The 7,500-nt window shown below is 49.3% G+C and overlaps 5 non-coding genes and 2 pseudogenes across 5 annotated transcripts; all 7 read right to left on the bottom strand.

Annotated features, from left to right (window-relative positions):
- Positions 1-787: 787 nt before the first annotated feature.
- LOC139270282 (5S ribosomal RNA) lies at positions 788-906 on the bottom strand. Its single transcript, XR_011594627.1, has one exon. It is a non-coding gene; the product is annotated as a 5S ribosomal RNA (ribosomal RNA).
- An 870-nt stretch (positions 907-1,776) lies between these two features.
- Positions 1,777-1,895, bottom strand: LOC139269336 (5S ribosomal RNA). Its single transcript, XR_011594219.1, has one exon. It is a non-coding gene; the product is annotated as a 5S ribosomal RNA (ribosomal RNA).
- Positions 1,896-2,765: 870 nt separating this feature from the next.
- On the bottom strand, positions 2,766-2,884 carry LOC139270283 (5S ribosomal RNA). The gene has a single exon (XR_011594628.1). It is a non-coding gene; the product is annotated as a 5S ribosomal RNA (ribosomal RNA).
- An 870-nt stretch (positions 2,885-3,754) lies between these two features.
- Positions 3,755-3,873, bottom strand: LOC139269563 (5S ribosomal RNA; annotated as a pseudogene).
- Positions 3,874-4,742: 869 nt separating this feature from the next.
- Positions 4,743-4,861, bottom strand: LOC139270284 (5S ribosomal RNA). Its single transcript, XR_011594629.1, has one exon. It is a non-coding gene; the product is annotated as a 5S ribosomal RNA (ribosomal RNA).
- Positions 4,862-5,731: 870 nt separating this feature from the next.
- Positions 5,732-5,850, bottom strand: LOC139269626 (5S ribosomal RNA; annotated as a pseudogene).
- An 870-nt stretch (positions 5,851-6,720) lies between these two features.
- On the bottom strand, positions 6,721-6,839 carry LOC139270285 (5S ribosomal RNA). The gene has a single exon (XR_011594630.1). It is a non-coding gene; the product is annotated as a 5S ribosomal RNA (ribosomal RNA).
- Positions 6,840-7,500: the final 661 nt, after the last annotated feature.

Below are 7,500 nucleotides of genomic sequence, written 5' to 3' on the forward strand. Positions count from 1 at the left end.
GAATCAGCACTCAAGATTCATTTCACCATTTACCTTCCGCCACACCCACCTCTTGCTGCTCTGACTCCCACACAAGCAAACGACAAGCCCTACCCTTCATTGCCTTGCCTCAAGCTTCAAAACTGCCTGACTTTCACCATTCCCTCACTCACCCACAAATCACTCACTCACTCACCCCACAATCTCACACTCGCCAACCTCGAAATCTCTCATCCCCTCAAATCGCTCTCCCCCAAATCTCCCCATCCCCAAATCTCTCCTCCCCCAAAAAAGCTTCCACCGCCCCCAAAACACCAGGATTGTTTCATTTCCAATCCAACCAATTATTAAGCCAGATCGCTGTTGTAGCCACATTGCGGAACCCCATGTGGCAAGTGGCGCCTGCTACTCGACATTCTGATTTGCAACACTCCTCACATGAACACACATGCATTCCAGCAGCATGCTAGTTGGCTTTACATTTTTCCTGCATTGAATTGCAGCTCTTCCTGCACGATTCTTTGTTCTCTTGCTGTTTGTCCCTCTCAGGTTTCTATGCACCTTGTCTCTCCTCTCTGTTGCTGCGTCCTGGTGTGCCTGCGTCAGCGTGTATTTTTTTGCCAACTTATTTTGTTGTTCTGCGTTCTTTCGTCCCTTGCATCGACCCCCTTGCATTTGTGTAGCAGCAGGAGAATGTGCAGGAAAGAAATGGTGAAAGCAAAGTGAGAGAGAGAGCAGCAAAATGGTTGTTGATGGATCAACGGTACTGTGTGTGCAGAAGCATGAGCAGCCTGTGGATGGCAGCAAAAGCCTACTGCACCTGGTATTCCCAGGCAGTCTCCCATCCAAGTACTAACCAGGCCTCAGTCTGCTTGGTTTCCGAGATCAGACGGGATCGGGCGTTTTCAGACTAGTGTGGCCGTAGGCATTGATGTCATGGCTTTCTCTTTACTTAAACGGACATAAGGCTGTTCTTCACTTCTTTTTCTCCTTCCATGCATTCATCCAAGGAATCAGCACTCAAGATTCATTTCACCATTTACCTTCCGCCACACCCACCTCTTGCTGCTCTGACTCCCACACAAGCAAACGACAAGCCCTACCCTTCATTGCCTTGCCTCAAGCTTCAAAACTGCCTGACTTTCACCATTCCCTCACTCACCCACAAATCACTCACTCACTCACCCCCCAATCTCACGCTCGCCAACCTCGAAATCTCTCATCCCCTCAAATCGCTCTCCCCCAAATCTCCCCATCCCCAAATCTCTCCTCCCCCAAAAAAGCTTCCACCGCCCCCAAATCACCAGGATTGTTTCATTTCCAATCCCACCAATTATTAAGCCAGATCGCTGTTGTAGCCACATTTCGGAACCCCATGTGGCAAGTGGCGCCTGCTACTCGGCATTCTGATTTGCAACACTCCTCACATGAACACACATGCATTCCAGCAGCATGCTAGTTGGCTTTACATTTTTCCTGCATTGAATTGCAGCTCTTCCTGCACGATTCTTTGTTCTCTTGCTGTTTGTCCCTCTCAGGTTTCTATGCACCTTGTCTCTCCTCTCTGTTGCTGCGTCCTGGTGTGCCTGCGCCAGCGTGTATTTTTTTGCCAACTTATGTTGTTGTTCTGCGTTCTTTCGTCCCTTGCGTCGACCCCCTTGCATTTGTGTAGCAGCAGGAGAATGTGCAGGAAAGAAATGGTGAAAGCAAAGTGAGAGAGAGAGCAGCAAAAAGGTTGTTGATGGATCAACGGCACTGTGTGTGCAGAAGCATGAGCAGCCTGTGGATGGCAGCAAAAGCCTACTGCACCTGGTATTCCCAGGCAGTCTCCCATCCAAGTACTAACCAGGCCTGACTCTGCTTTGCTTCCGAGATCAGACGAGATCGGGCGTTTTCAGACTAGTGTGGCCGTAGGCATTGATGTCATGGCTTTCTCTTTACTTAAACGGACATAAGGCTGTTCTTCACTTCTTTTTCTCCTTCCATGCATTCATCCAAGGAATCAGCACTCAAGATTCATTTCACCATTTACCTTCCGCCACACCCACCTCTTGCTGCTCTGACTCCCACACAAGCAAACGACAAGCCCTACCCTTCATTGCCTTGCCTCAAGCTTCAAAACTGCCTGACTTTCACCATTCCCTCACTCACCCACAAACCACTCACTCACTCACCCCACAATCTCACACTCGCCAACCTCGAAATCTCTCATCCCCTCAAATCGCTCTCCCCCAAATCTCCCCATCCCCAAATCTCTCCTCCCCCAAAAAAGCTTCCACCGCCCCCAAAACACCAGGATTGTTTCATTTCCAATCCGACCAATTATTAAGCCAGATCGCTGTTGTAGCCACATTGCGGAACCCCATGTGGCAAGTGGCGCCTGCTACTCGGCATTCTGATTTGCAACACTCCTCACATGAACACACATGCATTCCAGCAGCATGCTAGTTGGCTTTACATTTTTCCTGCATTGAATTGCAGCTCTTCCTGCACGATTCTTTGTTCTCTTGCTGTTTGTCCCTCTCAGGTTTCTATGCACCTTGTCTCTCCTCTCTGTTGCTGCGTCCTGGTGTGCCTGCGTCAGCGTGTATTTTTTTGCCAACTTATTTTGTTGTTCTGCGTTCTTTCGTCCCTTGCATCGACCCCCTTGCATTTGTGTAGCAGCAGGAGAATGTGCAGGAAAGAAATGGTGAAAGCAAAGTGAGAGAGAGAGCAGCAAAATGGTTGTTGATGGATCAACGGCACTGTGTGTGCAGAAGCATGAGCAGCCTGTGGATGGCAGCAAAAGCCTACTGCACCTGGTATTCCCAGGCAGTCTCCCATCCAAGTACTAACCAGGCCTCAGTCTGCTTGGTTTCCGAGATCAGACGGGATCGGGCGTTTTCAGACTAGTGTGGCCGTAGGCATTGATCGCATGGCTTTCTCTTTACTTAAACGGACATAAGGCTGTTCTTCACTTCTTTTTCTCCTTCCATGCATTCATCCAAGGAATCAGCACTCAAGATTCATTTCACCATTTACCTTCCGCCACACCCACCTCTTGCTGCTCTGACTCCCACACAAGCAAACGACAAGCCCTACCCTTCATTGTCTTGCCTCAAGCTTCAAAACTGCCTGACTTTCACCATTCCCTCACTCACCCACAAATCACTCACTCACTCACCCCCCAATCTCACGCTCGCCAACCTCGAAATCTCTCATCCCCTCAAATCGCTCTCCCCCAAATCTCCCCATCCCCAAATCTCTCCTCCCCCAAAAAAGCTTCCACCGCCCCCAAAACACCAGGATTGTTTCATTTCTAATCCCACCAATTATTAAGCCAGATCGCTGTTGTAGCCACATTTCGGAACCCCATGTGGCAAGTGGCGCCTGCTACTCGGCATTCTGATTTGCAACACTCCTCACATGAACACACATGCATTCCAGCAGCATGCTAGTTGGCTTTACATTTTTCCTGCATTGAATTGCAGCTCTTCCTGCACGATTCTTTGTTCTCTTGCTGTTTGTCCCTCTCAGGTTTCTATGCACCTTGTCTCTCCTCTCTGTTGCTGCGTCCTGGTGTGCCTGCGCCAGCGTGTATTTTTTTGCCAACTTATTTTGTTGTTCTGCGTTCTTTCGTCCCTTGCGTCGACCCCCTTGCATTTGTGTAGCAGCAGGAGAATGTGCAGGAAAGAAATGGTGAAAGCAAAGTGAGAGAGAGAGCAGCAAAAAGGTTGTTGATGGATCAACGGCACTGTGTGTGCAGAAGCATGAGCAGCCTGTGGATGGCAGCAAAAGCCTACTGCACCTGGTATTCCCAGGCAGTCTCCCATCCAAGTACTAACCATGCCTGACTCTGCTTTGCTTCCGAGATCAGACGAGATCGGGCGTTTTCAGACTAGTGTGGCCGTAGGCATTGATCGCATGGCTTTCTCTTTACTTAACCGGACATAGGCTGTTCTTCACTTCTTTTTTTCCTTCCATGCATTCATCCAAGGAATCAGCACTCAAGATTCATTTCACCATTTTCCTTCCGCCACACCCACCTCTTGCTGCTCTGACTCGCACACAAGCAAACGACAAGCCCTACCCTTCATTGCCTTGCCTCAAGCTTCAAAACTGCCTGACTTTCACCATTCCCTCACTCACCCACAAATCACTCACTCACTCACCCCCCAATCTCACGCTCGCTAACCTCGAAATCTCTCATCCCCTCAAATCGCTCTCCCCCAAATCTCCCCATCCCCAAATCTCTCCTCCCCCAAAAAAGCTTCCACCGCCCCCAAAACACCAGGATTGTTTCATTTCCAATCCCACCAATTATTAAGCCAGATCGCTGTTGTAGCCACATTTCGGAACCCCATGTGGCAAGTGGCGCCTGCTACTCGGCATTCTGATTTGCAACACTCCTCACATGAACACACATGCATTCCAGCAGCATGCTAGTTGGCTTTACATTTTTCCTGCATTGAATTGCAGCTCTTCCTGCACGATTCTTTGTTCTCTTGCTGTTTGTCCCTCTCAGGTTTCTATGCACCTTGTCTCTCCTCTCTGTTGCTGCGTCCTGGTGTGCCTGCGCCAGCGTGTATTTTTTTGCCAACTTATTTTGTTGTTCTGCGTTCTTTCGTCCCTTGCGTCGACCCCCTTGCATTTGTGTAGCAGCAGGAGAATGTGCAGGAAAGAAATGGTGAAAGCAAAGTGAGAGAGAGAGCAGCAAAAAGGTTGTTGATGGATCAACGGCACTGTGTGTGCAGAAGCATGAGCAGCCTGTGGATGGCAGCAAAAGCCTACTGCACCTGGTATTCCCAGGCAGTCTCCCATCCAAGTACTAACCAGGCCTCAGTCTGCTTGGTTTCCGAGATCAGACGGGATCGGGCGTTTTCAGACTAGTGTGGCCGTAGGCATTGATATCATGGCTTTCTCTTTACTTAAACGGACATAAGGCTGTTCTTCACTTCTTTTTCTCCTTCCATGCATTCATCCAAGGAATCAGCACTCAAGATTCATTTCACCATTTACCTTCCGCCACACCCACCTCTTGCTGCTCTGACTCCCACACAAGCAAACGACAAGCCCTACCCTTCATTGCCTTGCCTCAAGCTTCAAAACTGCCTGACTTTCACCATTCCCTCACTCACCCACAAATCACTCACTCACTCACCCCCCAATCTCACGCTCGCCAACCTCGAAATCTCTCATCCCCTCAAATCGCTCTCCCCCAAATCTCCCCATCCCCAAATCTCTCCTCCCCCAAAAAAGCTTCCACCGCCCCCAAAACACCAGGATTGTTTCATTTCCAATCCGACCAATTATTAAGCCAGATCGCTGTTGTAGCCACATTTCGGAACCCCATGTGGCAAGTGGCGCCTGCTACTCGGCATTCTGATTTGCAACACTCCTCACATGAACACACATGCATTCCAGCAGCATGCTAGTTGGCTTTACATTTTCCCTGCATTGAATTGCAGCTCTTCCTGCACGATTCTTTGTTCTCTTGCTGTTTGTCCCTCTCAGGTTTCTATGCACCTTGTCTCTCCTCTCTGTTGCTGCGTCCTGGTGTGCCTGCGCCAGCGTGTATTTTTTTGCCAACTTATTTTGTTGTTCTGCGTTCTTTCGTCCCTTGCGTCGACCCCCTTGCATTTGTGTAGCAGCAGGAGAATGTGCAGGAAAGAAATGGTGAAAGCAAAGTGAGAGAGAGAGCAGCAAAAAGGTTGTTGATGGATCAACGGCACTGTGTGTGCAGAAGCATGAGCAGCCTGTGGATGGCAGCAAAAGCCTACTGCACCTGGTATTCCCAGGCAGTCTCCCATCCAAGTACTAACCAGGCCTGACTCTGCTTGGTTTCCGAGATCAGACAGGATCGGGCGTTTTCAGACTAGTGTGGCCGTAGGCATTGATGTCATGGCTTTCTCTTTACTTAAACGGACATAAGGCTGTTCTTCACTTCTTTTTCTCCTTCCATGCATTCATCCAAGGAATCAGCACTCAAGATTCATTTCACCATTTACCTTCCGCCACACCCACCTCTTGCTGCTCTGACTCCCACACAAGCAAACGACAAGCCCTACCCTTCATTGCCTTGCCTCAAACTTCAAAACTGCCTGACTTTCACCATTCCCTCACTCACCCACAAATCACTCACTCACTCACCCCACAATCTCACACTCGCCAACCTCGAAATCTCTCATCCCCTCAAATCGCTCTCCCCCAAATCTCCCCATCCCCAAATCTCTCCTCCCCCAAAAAAGCTTCCACCGCCCCCAAAACACCAGGATTGTTTCATTTCCAATCCAACCAATTATTAAGCCAGATCGCTGTTGTAGCCACATTGCGGAACCCCATGTGGCAAGTGGCGCCTGCTACTCGGCATTCTGATTTGCAACACTCCTCACATGAACACACATGCATTCCAGCAGCATGCTAGTTGGCTTTACATTTTTCCTGCATTGAATTGCAGCTCTTCCTGCACGATTCTTTGTTCTCTTGCTGTTTGTCCCTCTCAGGTTTCTATGCACCTTGTCTCTCCTCTCTGTTGCTGCGTCCTGGTGTGCCTGCGTCAGCGTGTATTTTTTTGCCAACTTATTTTGTTGTTCTGCGTTCTTTCGTCCCTTGCATCGACCCCCTTGCATTTGTGTAGCAGCAGGAGAATGTGCAGGAAAGAAATGGTGAAAGCAAAGTGAGAGAGAGAGCAGCAAAATGGTTGTTGATGGATCAACGGCACTGTGTGTGCAGAAGCATGAGCAGCCTGTGGATGGCAGCAAAAGCCTACTGCACCTGGTATTCCCAGGCAGTCTCCCATCCAAGTACTAACCAGGCCTCAGTCTGCTTGGTTTCCGAGATCAGACGGGATCGGGCGTTTTCAGACTAGTGTGGCCGTAGGCATTGATGTCATGGCTTTCTCTTTACTTAAACGGACATAAGACTGTTCTTCACTTCTTTTTCTCCTTCCATGCATTCATCCAAGGAATCAGCACTCAAGATTCATTTCACCATTTACCTTCCGCCACACCCACCTCTTGCTGCTCTGACTCCCACACAAGCAAACGACAAGCCCTACCCTTCATTGCCTTGCCTCAAGCTTCAAAACTGCCTGACTTTCACCATTCCCTCACTCACCCACAAATCACTCACTCACTCACCCCACAATCTCACACTCGCCAACCTCGAAATCTCTCATCCCCTCAAATCGCTCTCCCCCAAATCTCCCCATCCCCAAATCTCTCCTCCCCCAAAAAAGCTTCCACCGCCCCCAAAACACCAGGATTGTTTCATTTCCAATCCAACCAATTATTAAGCCAGATCGCTGTTGTAGCCACATTTCGGAACCCCATGTGGCAAGTGGCGCCAGCTACTCGGCATTCTGATTTGCAACACTCCTCACATGAACACACATGCATTCCAGCAGCATGCTAGTTGGCTTTACATTTTTCCTGCATTGAATTGCAGCTCTTCCTGCACGATTCTTTGTTCTCTTGCTGTTTGTCCCTCTCAGGTTTCTATGCACCTTGTCTCTCCTCTCTGTTGCTGCGTCCTGGTGTGCCT

The sequence above is a fragment of the Pristiophorus japonicus genome, chromosome 8 (genome assembly GCF_044704955.1).
Source record: "Pristiophorus japonicus isolate sPriJap1 chromosome 8, sPriJap1.hap1, whole genome shotgun sequence".
NCBI classification, from domain to species: Eukaryota; Metazoa; Chordata; class Chondrichthyes; family Pristiophoridae; genus Pristiophorus; species Pristiophorus japonicus.